This window comes from Myodes glareolus, chromosome 13 (assembly GCF_982192425.1).
Source record: "Myodes glareolus chromosome 13, mMyoGla1.1, whole genome shotgun sequence".
In the NCBI taxonomy this organism is placed as follows: domain Eukaryota; kingdom Metazoa; phylum Chordata; class Mammalia; order Rodentia; family Cricetidae; genus Myodes; species Myodes glareolus.
Window position 1 is genome coordinate 14,416,251 of NC_142038.1, and position 24,515 is coordinate 14,440,765.

General features: G+C 45.9%; 1 protein-coding gene and 1 long non-coding RNA gene across 3 annotated transcripts in view; both read left to right on the plus strand.

Annotated features, from left to right (window-relative positions):
- The first annotated feature begins 2,359 nt into the window (after positions 1 to 2,359).
- On the plus strand, positions 2,360 to 6,552 carry LOC146891875 (uncharacterized). Its single transcript, XR_015005303.2, has 3 exons — positions 2,360 to 2,586; positions 6,168 to 6,294; positions 6,421 to 6,552. It is a non-coding gene; the product is annotated as an uncharacterized LOC146891875 (long non-coding RNA).
- A 2,805-nt stretch (positions 6,553 to 9,357) lies between these two features.
- Positions 9,358 to 24,515, plus strand: part of Mapk4 (mitogen-activated protein kinase 4) — a 132,577-nt gene continuing 117,419 nt past the window's right edge. Inside the window, exon 1 of one of the 2 annotated variants that reach the window (XM_085676424.2) lies at positions 9,358 to 9,597. The gene's annotated coding sequence lies outside the window, so the exon portion shown is untranslated. Of the gene's footprint in view, positions 9,598 to 9,765; positions 9,896 to 24,515 lie in introns of those variants that run through there. The other variant, XM_048419509.3, reaches the window with a different exon arrangement.

Genomic DNA, 24,515 nt, shown 5'->3' on the forward strand with positions numbered 1-24,515 from the left:
ATCATACGGTATCTGACCTTAAGTCTATTTATGTGCTGAATTACACTTAGTAGTTTGCTTATCTTGAACCAATCCTGCATTACCGGAAGGAAACCTCTTTGGTCAAGGTACACAGTTTTCTTAATGTACTCTTGAATTAGGTTCACAAAATGTATATTGAGAATTTTTTAGGGAGGTGGCTGTTCTGAGATAGGGTGTCTCTGTGTAGCCCTGGCTGTCCTGAAACTTGCTCGGCACACTAGGGGGGCCTTAAACTCACAGGGATGCACCTGCCTCTGCCTCCCAAGTGCTGGGATTATGGATTGGCCTCTAGCTACCTTTCTCTTTTGTATCCTTATCTGGCTTTAGGGTTGGAGTCCTGCTGACTTTGTGGGGTGTGTTCCTTCCTTTTCTAGTTTATGGACTGGTTTCAGAGCACTGGTTTTAGCTTTTATTATTAATTTTTGGTAAAAGTTGTCAATGGATCATCCGGCCCTGATTTTTTTTTTTATTTTTAAATCGTTACTTCAATCTCACTGATTGCTTTGGATATGTTGAAGTTGTCAATACTGTCCTGATTTAATTTCATTTGGTCACATGTGTCTAGGAATTTATCTATTTCTTCTAGCTTTTCCAGGATTTTTGGAATATAAGTTTTTAGCATATTCCCTGATTATTCTCTGGATTTAACTGGACTCTATAACAACTCCCTTTTCACCTCTCATTTTATGAATTTGAATCGTTCCTCTTCTATTTAGTTAGTTTGACTACAGATTTAGCAACATTACTGATTTTCTAAAAACCTACTAATTGATTGATTTTATGTATTGTTCTATTAGCCTCCATTTCAGCTAACTTCTTCCCTGATATTTATTATGCCTTGCCACCACCGGCTTCTTTTGAGTTTGGGTTCTTGTTGGTCTCAGATCTTGAAGTGTACCATGGGGTTGTTTATTTCAAATCTTTCTAAATATTCATAGCTATAAAACTTCCTCTTAAATCGATACTATCTGATATCAGAATAGCTTATGACATCTTATCACCAGCTTAGTTTTGTTTCCTATTCATCTGACAGGTTGTTTTCCGTCACTGATGCTTAGTCTGCAGAACTAGCGAGGCATGTTTCTTGGAGACAAGAGAGAATTGGATGTAGGATTGTTACTTTGTTTATTTTTTAAAATTCAGTTATCCCAGCCTGCTTGGGTTTTTTTTTGTCTTGTTTTGTTTTTATTATTGGCAAGCAAAGCCATTTATCTTTAAGGGTGTTACTGAAAGATGTTTACTAATTTCTATAATTTTGTGGTTATTCATCTGATTGATTGGGTTATTGTCGCTTCTTCACCCTCTCCCTTCCACTGTTTGGGGATTCCAGGCTTATTTTTAGAGTGTTGGGGTCCTCCCTACCCTCCTTTGTTCAGCCTTGCTCTCGTGAAAGTTATTCTTCCCTGTCCTCTTCGGAGTGGAGACTGTCTGTCTTCTCCATGTGTAGAGTATTCCTCTGAATATCTACTGGCTCAGTAGTCATGATCTCCTGCAGTTTGTTCTTGGTTTGAAATGTCTTTATCTCGCCAACAACTTTAAAAGACAGCTTTGTGGAGTAGCGGTCTTGGTTGGCAGTTATTGTCAAGGCCTAGAAGATGCCATTCAGTACTCTCTGGCTTTTAAACTGGCTAATGACAATTCTGATATTATTCTGATGTTCTGCCTTTGTAAATGATCCTATATTTTCTCTTAAAACTGTTTGTTCTTTTTAAACAGGGCCTCACTATGTATTCCTGGCTGACTTGGAACTCATTCTGTAGATCAAACTGACCTTGCCTTCACAGGGATCTGCCAGCCTCTTTCTTCCGAGTACTATGATTTAAAGACCCACACTACCATGCCTGGCTCTTTGCTTAAAACTTTTAACATTGTTTTGCTGCTTTGTAATTTTCTAAACATCTATTTATCTTATATAACAGAGAGGTTCTTCTATGATTATGTCAATTTGGGGTGGTTTGGGGTTTCAAGCATTTCTCGTTTTTAAGCATGTATTTCTGGGGATTTTGGGTGTGGGATTTTAATGTTTGTCTTTGCTCCTTCTTGTATCCATGGATTCTAGGGTTGCTTTCTTATCTGCATCTCAGGGTTCCTGAATTTTGTGATCATCCTCATTTACCTCAACCCCGTCCCTTACTGATGCCTGAAATGCAGCATTCATCCGCCTGCCTCTGCCTCTTGAATGCTGGGATTAAAGGTTTGTGCCACCAAGGCCTGGCCTAGACACTGTCTTACTTCCCTTTCTAACGTTGTGATGAAACACCATGCTGAAGGCAGTTTAAGAGGAAGAGTTAAATCGGGCTTGTGGTTTCAGAGGGTCACAGTCCACGATGGTAGATCAAAGGTGCCAGCGGGAACAGCTGGGAGCTCACAATTTGAGCTGAAGGCAGGAGACAGAGAAGGAGCACTGGGAATGACGGGAGTGTTTTGAAACCTCAAAGCCAGTGACATACCTCCTCCAACAAGTCCACACTCACCTCCTAATCCTTCCCAAACAGCTCCACCATCTGCAGACCAAGCCTTCAGACATATGAGCCTCTGGGGTCATTCTCATCCGAACCACCACAGGTACCACTGTGACATTCATCCCTTTGCTTCCCTTTGCCCTCATTCCTCTCCCCTTTGTAGCCTCTTCCTCCAGATTCTTGCACCCCTTTGACCACCCATACTCTTCCCTATCACTAGGACTACCTTCTCCTGTCTTGTCGTTTTTTCTTGTATCTGTGAGCTATGCTTGCCTGGGGAGTCGCCTAGCCTTTACACACTGCTTGCATTTTGTATTGAGATTTGTACGTGTGTGGCTTTGGATGCCTCTTCGGTTGGTTGTTGGCAGTGGTGGGGTTCATACTGACAGCCTGCCCTTGAAAGCTGAGCTTCCACTACCACTCAGCAAAGGGAAAACAAACTACTAGACCACTGTCAGCACAAGACCACACTGCAGGTAGAAATGTTCAGAAAAGAAAAAAATCAATTATAGCCAAGTAATGTATTATCAGTGACCAGAGAACTGAAAGCGGCAAAACCACTGTAGAAAATGTACCAAAGCTCACAGTTAATTAGGGTGAAAATAGTAAATAGCTGAGATAAAGGAAGGAAAGAGAAAGGGTAGAAAAAACGATAAGAAAAACAACGAGGAGACCAGAGAGAAGACTGGGGGGAGGGGGACAGTGAAGATTTTTTTAATAATTAAAAAATTCAAAATCAGAATTAGAGACAAAGGAGAATGACAATGAAAAATATAAAAACTTAAAGTAGAGAAGGGAGAAATCCTGCTAAAGTAGAGTAAAAACCTGGAGAGCTGGAGCTGAGGAAACCCACCCTCCGACCCCAGGCTGAGAAGTATCAACCTCCAGGTTAGTTTTCAGTAGAGAAGACCCATTTCCCTCACCAAGGACAGGGCCATTTCTCCTTATGCACTGGTCACTCTGAGCCAGTCTCCTGCCACCTGCACTCCCTGTCCCATCAGGCCTGGCTCCCTTGCTCATCACAAATGCCTGTGTGGGCCTTCCCTCATAAAGGGTTATAACAGGCTAACCCAACAAGGCTGCAAGGATGCTCTCGACCTCAGGCCCAGGGGAGCTCAGGTTTTAACAAATGCTTCGGTGTCCAAATGGTGCCTGGCTTTTGCCACCCTAGTCACACACTATGATGAAATGGGTTTCTACCCAGCTCTGACATGTTCACCAGAAGAACTCCAGGCTCACCACAGCCTCAAACTGGACTTTGTGGAGGGATATTATTTTAACTAGGCAAAGGGGTGTCACTTTTGTTTAGGCTGCGTTTGTTTTATTAGGAAAAGATGGTTGCCTTTGCTTCACCTCGCCTGTCTAAGGCACCTGATTGGTCTAATAAAGAGCTGAACAGGAGAAAGGACAGGTGGGACTGGCAGGCAGAGAGAGTAAATAGGAGAAATCTAGGCTCCAGAGAACCTGAGGAGGAGAGAACGAGAGACATGCTGGGGCAAAGAAGTCAGGTAGATGCTAGCTAGCCAGACAGCCGTGGAGAAGCAGTGAAGGTAAGATATACAGACTTAAGAAAGGTGAAAAGCCCCCAGGCCAAAGGTAGATAAGGAGAAACAGCTTAAGTTATAAGAGCTAGCAAGAAAAGAGCTAAGCTAAGGTTGAAGCATTCAAAACTTAGAATAAGTCTCGGTGTGTGGGAGCCAGCCATGATATGGGCAGGTCACCCAAAGGGAAGTTCTTTACTTCCAACCATTATCACCTGCCAGAGTCCTTCTCAGCCACTGATAAATTTCCAAGAGGCCTGAGTCTCAGTAGTTTACCCTGAAGCAGTGCCTGGTTATAGGAAGAACCACAAGCTGAGATTACCTGAGTACCACTCAGAAACAGTCCATCCACAGGAAATGCCTAACATTACAACCGCTGTCGATAGGACCACCTGCCAGTACACACTCACCAGGACACCCCTAGACAAATGTCAGCCAATCAGGGGTCCTGAACCTCAGAAAGCCCTCACCCCCACCTTTACTACTATAAAAACCCAACTCTAACTGAGCTTGGGTCTCTCCATTTATTCTAATATGTTGGACATGTGGAGAGACCGAGCTTGCAAACTTGCATAAAATAAAGGCTCTTCGCTTTTACATATGGGACTCGGTCTCCTTGTTGGCTTTTTTGGAGACTTAGTGGATTTGGGCATAACATGTGTCATGATCTGGGAGCTGGTTAGTGGCCCAAAAGGACTTGGGGTACCTTAGGGCTGTGGGTTTGTCCTGAGGGTGACACTGACCGTTTCTATCGGGCTGGCCTTTAGAAGCATCTGCAGTCTGCTCTTCCGTGAGTCTGTGTTCAGCATGAGGCTCTGTGCGCTGTATCTTTGTCTGGGCTCTCCTTTGATAACTTGACTTTGTGTATTTCTGAGGCTTTTCTTCCTTGTTTTCTCTTGCTGAAAAAAGTTTCTTAATATGAACTATCTCTTTCATTGGCTCACATGGAGGCAGCCTCTAATTTGCTATCTTACCCAGAAGGTCTTTAGTTGTTTTAGGAAAGAGTCTCACTCACAGTGTAGCCCAGGCTGGCCTCAAACTCCCAATCCTGCTGTCGTCTCAGCCTTCTAAGCACTGGGATTACAGGAATGTACTACCATGGCTGGTACTCTAGTCTCATTTATAATTTTATGGTATACTATATATTATGTATGCATGTGTGTGCATGCTTGTCCACCCTAGTGTATGCACGTGAAGGTCAAAGAACACTTCGTTGCTGTCGAGTCTCTCCTTCCATTATGTGGCTCCTAGGACTTGAACTCAAGTCATCATTCTTGGGATCAGGTGCCCTGACCCACTGAATCGTCCAGTAGTCTCTCTAGTTCCAGTTAAAAGCAAAAAGAGTGTCCCAAGTCTTAGTTGGATAATTAGAGCATATACAATATCTTGTTTCCTTTTAGTATTCATAGCTATTATTTTTCCTGTTTAGTGCTTAATTTAATCTCTAAAACAATATTTAACAGTGCCAATATCTTTGTCCTATTCTTGAGTTTGCTGGAAATGCCTTTAGCCCTTCTTACTTCGTGTGCTGCCCGCTGGGTTAAGCAGCTGGCATTTACTGTCCCCTGAAAAGCCAGTAAGAGTGGATCAAATCAGAGGGTCCTGAGAGAAAAAAGAAAATGTTTTAAGAAGAAAGGTGTGGTGATATATATATATATATATATATATATATATATATATATATATATATATAGTGATCTAACAAATAAAACTTGCCTGAAGAGCTAAACCACTAGTTAGCCATAGAGGATAGGTAGTGGAGCCACAGACCTTTAATCCCAGCACTCAGGAGACAACGTGGCTGGATCTCTGTGAGTTCAAGTCCACCCTGGGCTAAACGAGGTTGATCCAGTCTAAAAGAAACAGAGCCAGCGTTGTGGTGGTGGCTCACACCTTAAATCCCAGTATTTGAGAGTCGCATGCCTTTAATCTCAGCACTACGAAGGTGGAGACAGGAGGCATATGGCTGGGTGGAGAAAGGAATATAAGGCAGGAGTAGATAGGAACATATTACATTCAGTCTGAGGACTTGTAGAGACAAGATACCCCATTCGGTCTGAGGATTTCGTAGAGGTAAGAACTAGGGGCTGACTGCTCTGCTTCTCTGATCTTTCAACTTTCACCCCCTAATATCTGATTCCAGGTTTTTATTATGAAGACCAACTAGAAACCACACAACAGAAAGGAATGATGAACTACATTTAAAGCTGGAGAATGTCATTGGGTTTAAAAGCACAGGCCACTGGCTATCCTGTAGTCAGATAACAGAGGTGAGCGAAAAAGAGAATGGAGATTTTATTGTAGGGACTGAAGACAGATGGAAACAGAGAAAAGTCAACGGGGAGTTTTTGTTCTACTTTGGATTTGGTATTTATCTGTTTTTTCTTTTTATACAGGGTCTCACTTGGCCTCAAACTCCTTATATAACCAGTGGCCTTGAAGTGTTGATCTTCCTGCCCCTGCCTCTCCAGTTCTGGGATTTACTTTTGATTGGCTGATGACATTAAACCATTACAATTCTTTATTACATTTATTTACTGGGGACAGAGAGGCAAGTCAGAGGACAGCTTCCTGGAGCCAGTTTTTTCCTCCTACTGTGTAGGTTCCAGGGATCAGAGCAGGCTACTAGACTTGGCAGCAAGGCCTCTACCCGCTGAGCCATCTTGCCAGCCCTTAAACTATTTTTGGATGCTGCTGTGTGTAATCCAGTGGTGAGGAAAAACCCTACAGAGGGAGAGGGAAGAACTTTTTGTAGAAAGATGGTCTTCAGTGAGTGAGGGGATGAGATTGTGTCCACAAGAGCATATGATTCAGACACAGCAGCGACAGATGTATTTTGTTTATTGGTGCTAGACCTTGAGCCCAGGGATGCCTCCGCCCTCAGCTTGCCCTCTATTGGACTCAGATTGTTCATAGTAACAGGTGGGAGGGCAGAGTGAAGCAGACAGACATTGGTAAGTGGGCCCCTGTAGTCGCGTTTTCTTAGTACGCGAGACTTTCCTAGGTAATTCTGGTGAACGGGAAGGCTTCAGATCAGCATCCCACAGTTACAGTGACGCAGCCCAAAGAGCCTGCTGCTTCCTGCCCCCAGGGCTGCACCTGCATCTTGGGTTTCATCTGTGCCATAGAACAAAGGTGTTTCTAGCACGGCCTGACGTGAAGAGGGCGTGGCCTCTTATTTGTAGGCCTGACTGAGGCCGTCATGGTAGGCCTGAACTCTGTGCGTGCATGTGTGTGTGTGTGCGTGTGTGTGTGTTTCACAAGTGGCACTTGCTTCAGATACAGCAGGGAGGAAAAATAGAGATAGGAAAGACTGAAAGAGGGAGAAAAGGGGAGAAGAACAATAAACAGGGAGGGGGAAGAAGGAAAAGGAGCAGGGAAGACAGAGCTGGAGAGGGGGAAGAAGAAGAAGAGAGAGATATTACCAGACTTCTTTGAAAAAGGGCAGAGGTTTGTTTTATTTTTTTTTCTTTTCTTTTTTCCTGCCTTTGCTGAGGGCTCCACCACTAGATGTCAAGGTTCAGTAGGTTTCTCAGACCTGACCAGTCCTCATCCCTGGGGGAGAGGCCATAAGCAAAGGCATTGTCCCTCAGTGATGCCAACTCCTCCTTGGAGCAGGCGTGGAGACGAGGAAACTGTTGCATAGTCTGGAGGGTTCGGTTTTCCACACCACCTAAACCTGAGTCAAAGTGACCACCCTAGGATGAATCTGGCAGGCAGGGTATTTTCCTGTTCCCATACCCTCCAGCGCTACCACAGAGGTGTGTGACCTAGAGAAACTCCCTGACTCTTTCCTTCTGGCAGTTGCTCGGTGATCAACACCTACTTCCTCCAGCTCTTTCTCTAGGAGTCTCCCCTGAGGAGCGTTTCCAAGAGCAGCTCCCACAGGGGAAAGACTCCACACAGCAAGCTGGGTGGAAGGAGCCCAGGTAGACAACCCCGGATCTTATTCGGTCCCCTGGCCTCGTGCAGCAGAGGACCCTGATACTCAAATGCATATTTCATAGTCTCTCATCCCACAGTTTGGAGGAGGCCGCTTGCTATGCATGAGCCATTCCCTCACGCTCATCACATGGAGAAAATTACATTTCCCCAGTTGCCAAATGGAAGAGATAAATTACTCACATGGGCAACTACACTGTTGCTACGAAAACGGTTTCCAGACCCCAGACGCCGAGCTAAGAGGCAGAGAAGGGAGACTCAGAGACTTCCTGTTGTCCTGGGTCCCGCTCTTCATTCCCGCTCACCAGACCCTCATCTGACACTGGTGAATTTACTTTGTGGGACATTTGCCCTTCTGTCTCTTTTTGCATAAGACACACATCTTGAGGCCTCTTTTTCTTCCTTCCTAGAAGAGATGTTATGAAAAGGAATACATCAACACAGAACACTTCATATTTATTCATACTTGCTGAATTGATAATACTTATTTGTAATGAAAATTAAGTAAGTAGGACGTTAAAATGTGCTCTAGGGAAGGCACATTGAAATGTCTGACTACAGAGGGACACCATCTTTATCCTCACCTTCTCTTTTAGGTTAATGCAAGTTCAGATAACTACTGTCTCTAACCTATTGGCTGGCTCCCTACGCACATATGATTAATGGCAATTATATCTGCACAGTAATTACGGCTCCCACCTGTTACCCTTTACAGGACTACGACTGAGCTAAATACTTGCTACAGCTTCCAGTGCAACCCAACAGTTTTTAAGTTTTATGTTTTTACCCGTTTTACCCTTAGCGCAGTTATACAACCCAAACATAATTTTTTCAACAGTTACTGAGTTCCTTATTAAGCCCCTGAAATTGTACCGCTCTCTGGGTCAGGATGAGGCAGAAATAAACACATGATACAGCAGACTCCGAGAACTGTTCTAGTGCAGCCCCTACTCTGAGAGCTTTGGTTGGGAGGAGGGAGGGCTCACGGGCAGCTAAAGCCACTGGTGACCTCATTATACAATATTTAGTTCATCGCATTTTTCCCCCTGCTTAGGAAAGCAGCTTCCCATTTTAAAGGGACGCAGGCATTTAGTGACGCATCTACGTGCTGAAAGACAGTTCAAATACCAGTCAGCATCAAAGTTTGGGGGCTGGAGGCTTCTCAGGTTTTTCTCTGGCTTCTAAAGTCTGTGAGTTTTACTTGGATCTCACGAACTAGGACTGATGCACAGTTCAGGCAACCGGCAGCACCTCCAAGGCTAGCTAGTGACCTGAGCTCCAACAGCCTCCCCTCGACCCTCGGCCAGAGGCTGGTTCCCGCCCACATGGGTCTCCCCCTGCCTGGAGCGGTCTAGTTCCAGCCGGCTCTTTCTCTCCGCCCTCGGTCTCAGCAGTTACTGTAGAGAGGGCTGACTAGGAGAAAAGACCAGGCTCCTGCCGGAGTTCAGGGAGAGCTCCAATTCCCGCCATCCCTTCCTCCGGGACAGAGCCTTGAGGGGACCCCCAACCCTGCAGGATTGAGGACTGGCTTCTAGAGCGACAGGGGCCCTGGAGGGCAGGTGCCCGGCGGGAGGGCCAGGTTGCCCCAGGACCAGGCTCCACGTAGGAGGTGAAGGAGCTAGGCTGCTCAGGTGAGGCTGCCTCTAGGTTTGGGTCCCAGATGGATGATCCCCAGTGCAGTTAGTTCCCTGGGGCTCTCTAGCCCCCCCTCCTGCCCCCCACCGCAGCAGGTGGGGGCCGCGGGCCAGGGAAGGGGCGGGGCTGGAGGCGGAGCCGCGGCGGGGACAGCACGGTGGGGGCCGGGCCAGAGACCGATCCGGACTGTCGGGGAGCCGGCTGAAGCTCGCCCGCAACTGGGCTGGAGCAACCGGGCCGAGAGCGCCGGCGCCGCGGCCGCAGACAAAGGGCCGCCGCGCTCCATCTGCTTCGGTGAGTGACTCCCTGCTCGCCCTCTTTCTTCTCTCTCTGCCTTCGCCTCCCGGAGTTCCGTGGGGGTTCCGAGAGCTGGGGACAGCAAGGACCGGACTTCCAGGCTCACTCTGCACCTCAGGCTCACCTGACCCGTGATCCCCCCTCAAGGCCGATCAGACACCCAACTCGCGACTTTCTGAGCGCCGACCCGCGGTCTCCGGCCGTACCCACCCGGCCGCCTTTCGGTGACCTCTTCCTCTGCACACCGCGCGCGGGTGCTATCCCTGGGTCCCCAGTTTGGGTGAGAAGGTTGCGGCTTGGTTCCCCCATGGGTGTGTGCTAGGGAAGAGGACCTGGGGTCGGGGACTGGGCGCCACGAAGGGACCCCACCCCTTGGGGACAGTGCGCATTCGGGGTCGCAGAGGGGCGGTTCTCGAGTTCTGATTCCGATCGTGGTTTTGGGGTCTGGTTCAATTCCCTGTTAGCCTCTCCTCCAGCTTTTTTACCTGTTCAACCGGCAGCCTAGCATTTTGCACGGCCGCACCCAAAAGAAGCGTCCCCTCTGCGGGTCGGTGGCCCGGGGCGGGAGAGGACCCGGCTGCTTCCCCTGGCTGGGCTGCTTGGAGCCCGCTACTGCTGGGGAGGGCTGGCAGTGCGGGCAGCGGCTGGGGGCTGACATCACTGCTCTGTCCAGCCGGCTCCCTCTGCCTCGGGCCGGCTTGATCTCCATCAGAAAAGAATCGGAAGCCCGGCGGGCTTTTGCTTTTGTTCTCTCTCCTACTCTGGAGTCCTCAGAGAAACCCGGGTGGGCGGTTACCCAATGAGGGGGTTGTGGAGTGAGTTACAGGTGCTGCCCTGAAGTGACAATCATTGGAAAGGCGCTTTCCATCCCCTAGATTCTGATCGCTCATCGATACCCTGGAGCGGAGGTGGGTATAGCATTCTAAAAGGGCGCGATGCCTGCCGTGGCTGCGCTTGTCACGCGCTCCTCCTGCACTCTCAAAAGCGCTACCTCGAGACGTGCATTTCCATTCATGGATCTGTGCCGCCGTGGTTTTGATTAATGTCTTCTCTGCCAGGTTCTCTAAGAACGAGTGTTGGCTGGTCTTCAATTTCGTAGCCTTTTACTGGAGGCCTACTGTGTGCAAGGCAGCCGTTTTAAGATTAGCTTAATTTCCGAGATGCTTATTGAGTACCTACTACGTGCAAAATGGGTGTGTCATGCCGTTTTCAGTTTGACAGGTTCTTGTTGCATATCTCTGATGTTTGAGGAAACTGTTAGGCCCCCGTCATTGTAATCCTTATTTACGGAGAACTTAATATGGGAAGAACATTTTTGGCTAAATGTGTGCCAAGTGTACTAGCAGGGCACGTGTGGAGGGGGGTATGCATAGAGACCAGAGGGGGGGAGTGTTATGGGTCTTCAGCTTACGGAGAAAACTGCATTTTAACTTTATAGATTATGGTGTGGTTTGAAAGGAGCTTGACTCTACGCTTCAGACAATTTAGGCTTGAATGCTTGAAGGTTGGTTCCACTGGAACGATGCAGAATAATGAAAAGAAAAAAAAACTGTGCTGATTGTAACAGGGAATGAAACAAAGTTTAATGTGGCCAAACCCTAGTGCTTAAAAGGGAATCTGTGTTGAAGGCAGAAAGACAGACAGGTGGGGGCGGGGTGGAGGGGTGCGGAACAGGGGGGGATAGACAGATGGTGGCGACCCAACCAACTCAAGAAGGAAGGACAATAAGGGGTGAACTTACTTCAGCGGGGTAGCTCTTCCTGGTCCCAGGGCCGAGGGAGTTTCCTTACAACTCCCTGTTGAGAGATTTGAAGAGGTAGCCCCGGATTTTGATTCAGATTGGCCAGAAAATTATTATAGAGCCCCAACACAATGGTAGCTATCCAAACACTTCTGTGTCAGCGCTGCAGTCAGGAAATGCAATCTAAGACATCGTCCTTGTCTTGAAGTACTTGACACAGTTCATAAAAGATAAACTCGTAAAATTGCAGTTTGGGCATCAAGACAGGAAAGCCAAAACAGGAACATGCCAAAACAAAACAAACACAGACACAAACAAACAAGCAAACACCAAAAGAAACCCTTAGCATTGTGGCTTTTCTTTGGTCAGAAATGGAGAATTTCCATTCGCTCTGTGTATTTATCTCTTGACATTGACTGCCAGCAGTTTCTGGTAACTGCGTGATCCCAGTTTCTTGATACAGTGAACTTTTTCTTCTTAAAATGATTTCTGATTTCCACATTAAGTTCTTTTAAAACTCCATGGCATTATTTTTGTTATGAATTTAATCCTCCCCCCCCCCCCGGAGTCTTTTCTGGAAGCAGATGTGTTAGAAAAGTTTCATAGAAAATGTGGTAAGCTATAGATGAATGTGCTCGCAGGCTCTATGCTCGCTAAGGAGCAAAGGGAAGGAAAATCCAAAGGAGACCAAGAGCAGGAATCTCTAGAGAAAACATAAGGTGGCATTACAAGACGAAATAGGAGTCCATTGGAGGGCAGTGACAGTTAGCAAAGGTGTCAGGAAGAACAGGACATCTTTTGCAGCTCTTAGAAGGGCTAGCTTTTCACCTGGAGGGGTTTCTGCTAGTTCACTAGACAGGTGCTGCCTGGGAGGTTTACAGAGTATTGGACTGTTAGGCATGACGGGGAGGGGGGGCGGGGGGCATCACTAAGTTTGCGGTTCTGTGAGATCCCCTAGCTGTCCCAGCAGCAGGTCAATCTTGCGCACCCCCCCCCCCAATTCTTTCACGCATTCCTGGAGTGTTTTCACCTGAGCTGAGCTTGACTGTAATCTTCCTCCAGGCCAAGAATGCATCTTCTTTTTCTCCCTGCATCTGTCCTTCCTGGCATGCAACCGCAGACAGCCTGTGGAGTAGGTGACACCGCAGTGTCTGCTGCTGTCCATTTCTTTGCCCTTTCCCTCCACCTCAGGGTCCCCAGTCCTCTTCATCATTTCCAGCTGCTCCAGGAAGGCCTCGCACTCTGTGAAACTGGTCTCAGGGGAAGGCAATCTGCTACCAGTCTAGTTGTCTTGAATGCGAATGTAGGTCACTGTTCTGTCTTCCGGGGGTCCTTGTTCTTTAAACCTCACTGAAGAGTGAAAAGCTGCCTCCATGGTGCGGATACCAGGTTTCGGAAGTAACTGGGTAGGCGAGGCGCCTTCCTGACACTCCTGAAATGGTGACACAGTCCAAGGTCCTAGCTGTCCCATGATCCATACACCTCTGGAGACCTCCGTCTTCTTTTTGCACAGGTCTTGCTGTGTAGCCTAGGCTCACCGATTTCAAAGTTCCAATTTTCCTTTCTGAGCTTCTGGGGTGCTGGAACTTCAAGCATGCTCCACCATGCTCACCTTCTCTTTGAAGTATAATTTCCATTTTCCCCTCAGAGGCTTCAGTGTTTTTATCATGTGGTGGTAGCTGTTGTCAGACTGTAGCTCTTTGTGAGTCACCTGTCAACAACTTGGCCTTCACACGCTCTCCCTCAAGGTCTATAGATTGGTTATTTTGCAGTGGGAGTCTGCATCTCCCCACACACATGCCCATTACTTCAAGACAGATTCTAAACCATGGCTCTTGGACTTTGTGTTTCCTTGTCAAAGAAATGGGGACAGCTGTCCTCATAGAAATACCTTGTCTAGTGTTTAGTTATGTCAATGGCTTCTACCCATTGGATGCTGGTAGCCTGTAGAGCCACCCTTTTTAAATGGTGACAGCCCTGAGTATCTCCAGATATCAACAAATGTGCCCTGGGAGAAAAGTTACTCCTGGCTGAGGATGACTGTTCTATGTAACACTGGATATTATGTATCGTGCTCTAGCTGGATATTATGTATCATGCTGTAACATGATTGATTATCCAGGAGAGACTTTATTGTCATTTGATTCTTTTCCGTAAAAGTGACTTAATAAATGTATGATTAACTTTGTAGAACTTTCTCTATAAATAATTTCAGGTCAGAATTAGCATTCTCTGTCAGCACAGGTGCTGGAAGCCCGTCATCATCTTGTTAAGTTCACTTTTGAGGCAACTCTTCCTTCTCAGCTTCTTCTCTTTAGTGTAACGGTAGCTTACCTACCAGAAGTGTGGGTAGCAGAACCATCGTGGGTGGTAGGCACACCCCGCAGGAGCGTCTGAACCTGCTGCTTGGGCAGGAGCTGGTGGGCGACACCAGGGCAGGGAAGTGGTGGTAGGGGTTGAGTTCTGCAGGAAATTGCTTACATAATGTGGAGACGCCCTATTTAAGAAAAAGGCAAAATGACCAGGCCTTGGATGGGTCCTTTGACAGTCAAGTAGGGTGCCGTGAGGGTGCTGTGAATTCAAGTTTCAGTTTCCTTCCTGGTAAAGCTGTCTTGACAGGGCTTGAGGGGTGATGGATGAATGCATGAATAGGATATTAAAACCTAGCTTTGCATGGGACCAGTAGAAGCCTAGAGGAGCCTCTCAGGGTGTTGTCTTAAATCACAGAAAGATTAGCATAGGATTGTGAGTTCCAAGGATATCTGTGCTTCTGCTGATATCTGTGCTCCAAACCAAGAACTTGACATATCTCCAGCATCAGCATCAGCAGCATCACTGCAGGGGTGGGATGCAGGGAAAGAGGGCAGGGGTGGTTTAAGTTCAGCCAAGCTGCCGTGATAGAAGTTACTTTTGTGCCCCGGAAGGTGGGACAGTGTTTAACGCTCTGCTTCAGAAAGTGAAGGAAGCCTGTCTTCAGGTCATGGAAGGGTCACTGAGAAGTTCTAGCAAAAGTTCATTGATTTAGATTTCTCTCTTGGAGTTCCCAAGCTTAGACTGAGATTTTTCTGGACATTCAGACAGACCAAGAGGGAAGTACTCTCTTACTTTGGGGGAGGGTGGTTCTTGGTGGTGATGCATAGGCAGTTAAGTACTTATAAGCTAAACAATAAAACACTAAAAACTATGTTTTAGATTTTTAATTAATTCTCCAGTAAGTTAATTAATCTTTTTGCCTTAGTTGAGAGCAATCTAATTTCATTATGCAAATACCCCTGGCTCTGTGTGAGGTTAATCTTAAATCAATGTATCAAAGTCTAGATTTAAAAACAAAACAAGAAGATTTGCTATTATAGGGGCATCTGAAAATGCTATTTTATTTTTAAACTGACTCTTTATGTGAATTTTATATGAATATTCTAAAGAGTTGAGATTTTTGAGGTATTTTTTTTTATTTAACACATTACCAGAAAATAGAACTGAAAGAGATTTAAGGGTCCCCTGAGCAGCCTTCCTTGCCCATCATGTAAGTGGGGAAACCAAGGCAGCAAGCAGTTAGATGGCTTGCCAGGGTTACAGAGAGGAGGACCATGAGGAGGCTGGGGCTGGCAGCCAGGGGTTTGCCCGTCTCTCAGATGCTCAGGGCTGCCGGGATACTCTTCAGTCTTCTTGGTTGCCAGAGCTTGTTGGTGGAGAGGGAGGAGGCAGGAAAAGGATTTAATCACTTGCCTCATTTCCAGGGCATCTCATTCTGAGAAAGCGACTCAGAGTTTCAAGCTAATTACATTGATGCCAGATGTGTGTGTACACACGCCTTGTTCTGAAAACATCCAAGGGGGAACCCCAACAGTTGGGTTGAGGGAATGGAATTATTTTATAGAACTTATTTTAGCTTGTTTTAAAATGTCTTTACAGCGAATGATAACATTTATGTTTCTGTTTAGGAAAGTAATACATATTCATGAGTATCAAAAATAAACAAATCTATCTGTGCACTTCTTTGACCCCACTCATTTTTCTTTTTTAAAAAACGGTTTCCCTGGCTCATTTTAAAATAAAATTGAGCCAGGCAGTGGTAGTGCACACCTCTAAGTCCAGCACTTGAGAGATAGAGGCAGGAGGATCTCTGTGAGTTCGAGGCCAGCCTGGTCTACAGAGATAGTTCCAGGACAGCTAGGGCTACACAGAGAAACCCTGTGGCATTACCTCATTTTCTGCATGTCTTGTTTCTGCAGTGGCTGGCTGGCAGCTGACCTGACTCTGCCTCCTTTTTCTCTGTGTCTCTGCTCAGATTTCCCACCTCGCTTTACTCTGCTAAGCCATTGGCTGAAACAGCTTTATTCATCAGCCAACAAAAGCAACACATATACTGAAGGACTTCCCATGTCACACACTCATGTACACTTTCTGTCATAGTTCTTTACCACTGTTCCATTGCCAGTGTGTGACTTGTCTTAGCTGTGTCTGTGGGCTTGAAGAGAAATTAGGCTGGGGGAGATTATCAACTTTCTCCAAATTTGATTGCTTATTTACGGGAGAATTTTTGTGGTACAAAGTCAATTTGCCATCCTAAATTTATTGTGCCTTCTCTCATACTACTTCCTGTGTTTTCTACCCACCCCCACCCCAGTTTTAATTAAAAAAAAAAAAAAACCTTTTCCAGGCTGCATTCTGCGTAGTTCTGTCTTCCAAGTCCCAGTGTGTTTCTTTAGCTATATCTAGTCTGGGTGGAATCTATCTGTTTGCATTTTCAGTCTTAATCACTGAATTTCTTTTGTAGAATTCTCGCTCTTTTCCAACATCATAGTCCTGCTTTACATAGTTCCCACTTCCATTGTAATTTTTGCTGTTGTTGTTTTTGTTTTTGAGGCGAGGCCTTGCTGGAAACCCAGGCTGACCTCCAGGTTAGCACTGAGTTTCCTACCTCTCCTCCCCAGGTTCAGGGCTACAGGTCCGCACCACTGACTCCTTGGCTGTATCCGTATGCTAGGCATGGATGTTCTGCATCCTATGTCTGGGAGTTTTCCCTTTGTAATACCTAAGCACTTGCTCTTCCTCTTCGTTGCACGTTCTGATTTTCTTGCTGGCTCATGTTTATGTTGCCATGTTTCCTTGTGTGGTTGGGTATCTTTGAATGTGTGCTGAATACTGTAGCACGAAGACATTCTAGTTGGTCTTAATAATAAAAACCCAGAGCCAGATATAGGGCTTAACGCTGGAGATCAGAGAAACAGAGAGGCCAGCCACTAGAGAGTTCTTTTACCTCTACTAATGAATAGACTGAAGGGGTGATCCTGTCCTCAGACTGCATCTCCATGCTCCATCTGTCTCTACCAAACCTCAGATTGCACTGAGCTCCTGTCTCCTAATTTATAATCCTCTCTCCATCCAGCCATATCACTCCTGTCTCTGCCTCTCTTGTTAATGTATGACTGACTGTGTGTCAGTTAATATATGGCTGACTATGTGTTAACATTTGGCTGACTGTGTGCTAGTTAATGTATACTGACTGTGTGTTAGTTAACATACGGCAGACTGTGTGTTAGCTAACACACGACTGACTATATGTTAGTTAATATATGGCTATGTGTTAATGTACAGCTGACTGCGTGTTAGTTAATACACGGCTGACCGTGTGTTAGTTAATATACGGCTGACTATGTGTTAGTTAACATATGGCTGACTGGGTGTTAACATTCGGCTGACTGTGTGTTAGTTAATGTGTGACTGACTGTGTTAGTTAACATATGGCTGACTGTGTGTTAGCTGGTGAGGCCTTTTCGTGCAGCATGTTGCCCGGCTTTTTATATGAAAACCAGGACCTCTTACCCATGGCTAAACTTTCCTTTATAGAGACTGAACACTCATGGCCAGGCCCAGGCTTAGGATAAGCTTTCCAAGGCATCTTGGTTCTAGTTTTTAAAAAATTACATTTAAAATAGTTAGTGGAAAAAAAATAGCCATGAATCTGAAGGTGAGTAGGGAGGGGGTATATGGGCGGGTCTGGAGGGAAGAAAGGGAAGGGAGAAATGTTATAATTATAACATCGAAAAAAGTTTTGAGCTGAAAAACAAAAACAAAACCCCCAAGCAAATAAACAAATAAAGGGCTGCCTTAAAAATCATATCTATTTATTTGGTGTGCGTGTATGGGTGTGTGTGTGTGTGTGTGTGTACATGTTAGTGCATGTTGGGAGCTCAGAGGACAACTTGGAAGAATTGGTTCTTTTGTTCACCATGGATCCTTCCTCCCAGGGATGGACTCAATTTTCTAGGCCTGGTAACAAGCCTTAACCTCTTGAGCCATCTTGATGGCTTGATTCTGGATTCTTTCTCCTTCCTTCCTTCCTTCCTTCCTTCCTTCCTTCCTTCCTTCCTTCCTTCCTTCCTTCCTTCGTTCCTGTCTGTGTCCCCCCCCTCCCTCCCTCCCTCCCTCCCTCCCTTCTTTTTTTTTTTTTTTTTTTTTTTGAGGCAGGGTTTCCCTGTAGTTTTTGGAGTTTTAGGTGATTTTGCTCATTTTCAGAAGCCATTCACTCAGCTGCATTCTCACGGTCAGCAGCCACTCTCTTCCAACCTTACAGGATAAATACTTCAGTAGCATTTATGAAACCAGAGAAATTTATGTTGAGAGTCATGTATTGGTTGGACAAAGGGACAAGGTGCTGGGAAGTCCTGTTGGCCACCAGAGCCTCTGTTGACTTTTTAGAGGGAGAATGGAGACTCTCGGTTTTCTTTTGAATCCCTTCCCCCTGGAACCCTGCATCAGAAAATATTTGATGGTTTCTTTGCTTTCCTCTCTAGCAGCTTCAAATCCCCTGTTGCTTCAGGTCTGTAGCCAGGAGGGAAATGGAAGATTGTGAGCATCAGAATTCAGCCTCGCAGGAACGGTCCTAACTAGGGTGGGGTGTGTCTCCACCAATGGTTTTGAGACCACTCCATACCATGGATTATTTTTGCATATTCCACAATGATTGATCCAGCTGATACTTTAATTTGATAGTATTTCACATTGGGAAAGAATACATTTAATTATCTGTCATCTTTCTAGAAACAGAAATCCACCAATTAATTAGGCTTTAACAACTGTCCCTAGAACAGATCTGTCATTCCACTCCTGTATAGTTCTAGTCTGTGACTGATCCCATTGGAAGAAATAATCAGTTAATTGTGAAGAAGTTTATTTTTCTGTTCTTTGGGGAAAATGTGCCTTTCCATTTTTGGAGGCAGAATTACTAGACACTCCTAGCAGTTGTAAGAATTTATGTCCTAGATTTTGTATAGATACATAAAATTCTGCATGTACATGTGGTATGGAAATAGCAGCCTGATATCTAGGGGAGATGGGGAGACAGAATAGGGAAGATGAGGGATTAGGCTCAACACACAGCATATACGTGTCTGAAAATGTCCTTATGTACTGTGTGTAAGGAATATATACAATGAAGAAAATTGAAAAATGTACAAAATATTTGAAGAAAGAATTCATGAACCGTCACCCCTCAGCCTGAAAGGAAGAGATTCATTTCTTTCAGTGTGATTTACTCTAAATACACACTCCAACTTCTTTACCAGTAGCCTGTGCTCTTGAACTTACTTGTCTCTTTTAAGAAGGTAAAGTTATTTGAGATTCGTCACCGTGACCCTATTTTTCATTTTTGTCACATACTCCGCTTATTCGGACTTGTTTTTTCCTCAGCCACCTTGAGACTCTTGTTTGCTAAGAGGAGATCTATGCGCTACCGTTTCGATAGCGTCTGTGAAAGTCACAGGCAGCCGACACAATGACACCAGTAGACTCCTCTGCCTGACAGAGAGAGACCCAGGCGTTGGTTCCAGGCAGTGCTGGGAGTGTCCAGAACTTTCCAGAGGACTCAGAACTATCCTAGTGCTCTGAACAGGACAGAAGTCCAGAACCCGCAGTGATCTTTATAAGGGGAAACCCGGGAAGATGATTGCGGCGGGTCATTTCGCAAAGAAGAGCTAAGAAGTAGGTCGCAGTGGTAAAATAGCCACTGAGTCTCCCAATCGGAGGAAGGAGGATGTAAACTTTCTTGGGAATTATTTATTTCATTACCTGCGGCCAAGGACTCAGATGGCTTTGACGGCCCCTCTGTCTGCTGTGCAGTAAGGTTCTTGAAGTATGTACCATCCAAATGGCAAACAGAAAGACCTAGGGCCACAGAGTGAGGTGGGAGCTTTCACACTGCAGATAAAATAGTTGTAGGCCTGTTGTATCCTGACTATGTTTCTGCTTTTCTATATTTTCCTTTTATTTTTTTAAAATCTGGAGATTGAAGATGAAAGAAGCTTGGCCCTCAGGACCTTGTTAGTTGTGTTGGGACTCCTGAGTGCACAATGGCGATGCTTTTAGCTCACTTGGTGATTTTAGTTCGAAGCCAAAGGAATGCTTTCATGCTTATTCAGTGAATCTGCAAAACCCCGAAACCCACGTTCCTCCGCAGCGGCCAGTGAGCGAGAACTTCGGATAGATTAGTGTCGGACACACCCCTGGGCTTCTCTCTCCAGTTTATCCACCAGCAGGTGTCTGACCCGAGACCCCACACTCAAGCCTGTCACCCACTAAGTGTGTTTTTAGCTGTGTCACCCAACAAACAACGTTTAGAGTTTGCCCCGCGCCTCCATCCGGGCTGTCCTCCTCCCTAACTCCTTGTCTTTTCTTCTGCCTTTCTGGTCGACAAGAAATGATAGTGGCCCTATTATTTAATTATCACCACTAGAAGTAATGTCAAATTTCAGTAATCTAAAACTACATTGCCTCACACTTAGGTGATTTGAAAAAGGATATTTTCTCTCTAGTAATAGATATCTAGAAAAAATAGAGAGAGTTGCAGACCCAGGGGCTGGTGCAGAAACCTGTGCTTATGTAGAACAAATAGGTACCTTTTTTGGGAGGAGACATTGTTAGTTGTGGTAAAGTAAGATTGAAGGAAAGTATTTTTTATTTTATATTTTCATATATATATATGTATATGTATGTATGTATGTATTGCTTACTTATTTTTGGGAGAGTTGGAGACCTGCCAAAACCCAGGACCTCATACAGGCTAGATCAATGATCTCCTACTGAGTTATATCCCCAGCCTTCATAGTATTTGATTTTTAAATTAAGTCAATGTATTTATCCATTGAGAAAGTAATAGCAAAAGTTGAGATGTTAAAGAAAAGAGGAATGTAAGATCCTGTCCTGTGTTCACTCTCCAGACTTTCTCGTTGGAAAATGTGTTTTTATAAGTTAGTCCCAAGTCTATAGGAACATACAATAGTATGAGTCATGTACATCTGCCTTGGTTTGGTATAATTCCCACAATGGAGCCTTTTATAAAGCGTGACAGTCTTCTAGGACTTTCCTAGTGGCACTGTCCTGTGTCCTGGGCTAATTCTGTGATGATTCCCCCTTCCCGGGTTGGAACACTTATGGTCGAATAAGACGAGCGTCTGCCTTGTCTTAGATGGCACGGGCACCACCTGGTAGCCCAGGACCAGAATCCATGTTTGGGTTTTGGTTCAATGCTCTTTTGTCCCCAATAGAAACAACTTTATTCTGGACATTTGTTTTCAAACAAAACAAACAAAAGAGCACTCCATGCTGCCTCTCTGGTTTCCTGCTGGTATGTCCATTTTTTTTACCCTGCATGGAACCCTAGCTAGAAGTTCCAATTGTTCTCACTAATGGCATCAGCATAGGCGGGTTCTCCTCCTTCATGGCTTATTGTGTCTGGGAAATTATGTGCACAAATTGCTTATTGTCTTTGTTTTAGGGGGTTGGACAATCAAGGAGCTCTTCCCAAAGCTAGAAATGGCACCATTTCTACAAGGCTCATGGCACTGTGCACAGGAACATTCAAGTCACATGATATCTGAGCTGGAAGGAACTCTTTGAGAGAACTGGCTTGCTCGTTTCATAACTGAGTAACTGGAGATCACGTAACTTGTCCAAGACTCCACAGGGGAGCAGAGGTGGCATGGTATGCGGAGTCCAGTTCTGCTGACTTCCTGCCCGGGAGACTTCCTCTCTTGCTGTAACAGCCGTGGGGAACAATTGCCGTGGTCCTCAGGGTTTCAGGGTTTCAGTGATCCATGCTGGCAAGAAACAGGTCAAAATAAATGAAAACTTCAACTGGGAAGAGGAAGTCTCAGAAAGGAGGGGCTGTATTGAGCTTATTCTTCTCAGATTTTATTGTTGTTGTTTGGAGAGTCTCACTCTATAGCCCAGACTGGTTTCGAACTCTCGCTATGTAGATGAGGTTGGCCTTGAGCTCACAGGGATCCTACCTCACTCTCCCAAGTGCAGTTATTATGTCTCCCCCATCACACCTGGCTCCAATACTTTTATATTTCATATATGTTTCTCATATTCACCCCTCATTTCTCTGTGTTATCTGGTCCTGCTCTACCTGGATCTCTTCTTCCACTCAGTAATTCCCTCCCTATTTTCATGTCTTGAGTTTTTGTGTTTTGTGTGTTTGGAGCATAGGAAAGGTAACCGTGGCTATTATACCACTGAGGAACAATGACCCTCTCCCTCAGCAGCCGTCGGGGCTTCGTGAACAATACCCCCACGCATGGCGAGACGCTGACACCCTGGATCTGCAGGCTTCGTGAACAATACCCCCACGCATGGCGAGACGCTGACACCCTGGATCTGCAGGCCACACGGCTGCTGTGAGCTTCTGGGTTACAGCGACTGTGGCGTGCCCGCAGGACAGTGTATCACAGCAGTCCGCTCTAGACCGTGCTTTCCCTTCCTCTGTGAAGCGTTTGCCGAGCTTTGGGGTGGGTTGTGATGGAGGTTCCCTTAGACCTGGGCACTTGGTAGTCACTCTCAGCACTTTGACTAATCCTGACTCTTTAACAGCACACTGCCCATTGCTAGAATGAAGCCTTTCTGACTAAGGTTGAGAACAGCACCAATCTTACCAGTATAAACACACACACACACACACACACACACACCACACACACTTAGAAGGCAATTTGACAACATGTCCATTTAGCAACAATGTAGCAAAACAACAGTAGTGGGTGACTCCCCCCCCCCAGTGTCTATGACTCAGCCTTTTTTTTTTTTTTTTTTTTTTATCAGTTTGCAGTACCAGGCATGGATTCCCTTCTGTATATTAAGGCCTCTGATCAGATAAGAAATTATTGATTGCTCCTGGAACAGTCAGGCCACTATTGTACCAGTGGGTACCTCCTACCTGGCAGGTCAGCATTGTAGCACACAGGGTCTCCTGATGAGTAAGACTAAATGACTTTTCTCCTTCCGGAGCCTGTGTAATGCCATCTAGCCCTGGGAAAACTAGTCAACCAGAAGGAAATTTCCAGAGCAGGTCCAGCTGGATTCTCTGTGTTCTGGGTCCCCACTCCAGCGGTTTGAGCAGTCTGGGTGTTAGGATGTCTGCTAAGATCCTTGGGTCATTCTTCCATGCAGGTGAGATTGTAACACTCACGATTGCCTTGTGCATAGGAGGTGCTCAAAGGGGATGATGATGCATGGCATGGAAGGTGGGAGGATTTATATGAAATGTACGCGCTTCTTCATTTCCATGGGGCTGGCTGTGTTACACTGTGGTGGAGAGTTGTATAAAACCCAGTGCATTCAGCTCATAGCAGTAGCCTTGATAGCTATAGCTACTCACTGAACTTTGAGCCGAAACGGACAGACAGCCAAGATCCTCCTAGTTACTGCTCCATTATCTCTGCTGTGGTGGGTGTGTCCCATCTGCCTGTCACACTTCTGTTGTTGTCTAACATTGTTCTTCAGAGTCACGTGGCCAGAAACTGTCAGCCCTGACTTAGCCTTGAGTGAACTCTGTCCAGGACAATTCGTTTCTGCCTAGACCCTTCAAGCTTCCCAGAGCTCAGAGATCCTTGGGGCCAGAGCACTTATGTGGTCTGGTTTCCTTTTGTTTCCAGATGATTCTTGTTTAGTCCAGGGGGAAAGGAAGGAGTATATCCAACTTTGACTCCTGTGGGGTCAGTAAGGATACTTTCTGCAGCCGAGGGCTCAGTTGGCGTGGGGTATCTGCAAAATCATCTCTTCTCATGGTTTCTAACGCCCGAGGCAGGGGCTCTCCAATCCAGTCATCTGGAGGGCTTGTTAAATTACTGTGCTGAGGGATGCCCAGAGCTTCTGATTCAGCAGGTGTGTGCAGGGCCCAAGAATATGCATCTCTAACACCTTCCCGGAAGATCTCATGCTGCTGTTCAGGGTCTACTGCTGCTACAAGAGGGAGGAAGAAAGTGGTGTGGTTTAGGAAAAGGTCAAAAGATGCTGAGATGGAAATTGGAAATGACCTCTCAGTCAAGAAAATTGATCATATATCATATATTGTTTATTTATTTATTTTTATTTATTGGTATTACAAAGACGTATTACCTGCTAGGTGTACAAGCCTTGCTGCTGTACTGGGGATATGGCTGGATGACAATAGAGAACCACAGAGCCGGTCCTTGGTGCTCTGCAGGGGAGCATCTGGAGCTTTCGTGGGATATGCACGTTTCATAGGCAGAGGGAATGTGCCTCAGTGGGGACTTCTGGGGGAAGTTGAAGATGCCCAAGAATTTGCTAGGGGACCACTGGGCAGTATCCCAGGGGCAGCACAAGAGAAGACAAGAGCGAGGCAAACGTGGCATGAGGAGACAATCAGTGCTGGGGATGGGGGGAAGCAGCGCTTGCTGTCAGAGCCTGTCCTTGCGGGGAGGAGCTTGGGCCAATCTGAAGTCGAGCAGGATTGGGCTATGCAGAGGCAGGTGAGGAAGCACCTGGTCTTATCAGTGCCCTGTCTGCAGGTTGGAAAATGGACTAGAAAGAGCATGCACCTGCACAGGCAGCCTTTCCAGGGGGCCCTCTGAGAGT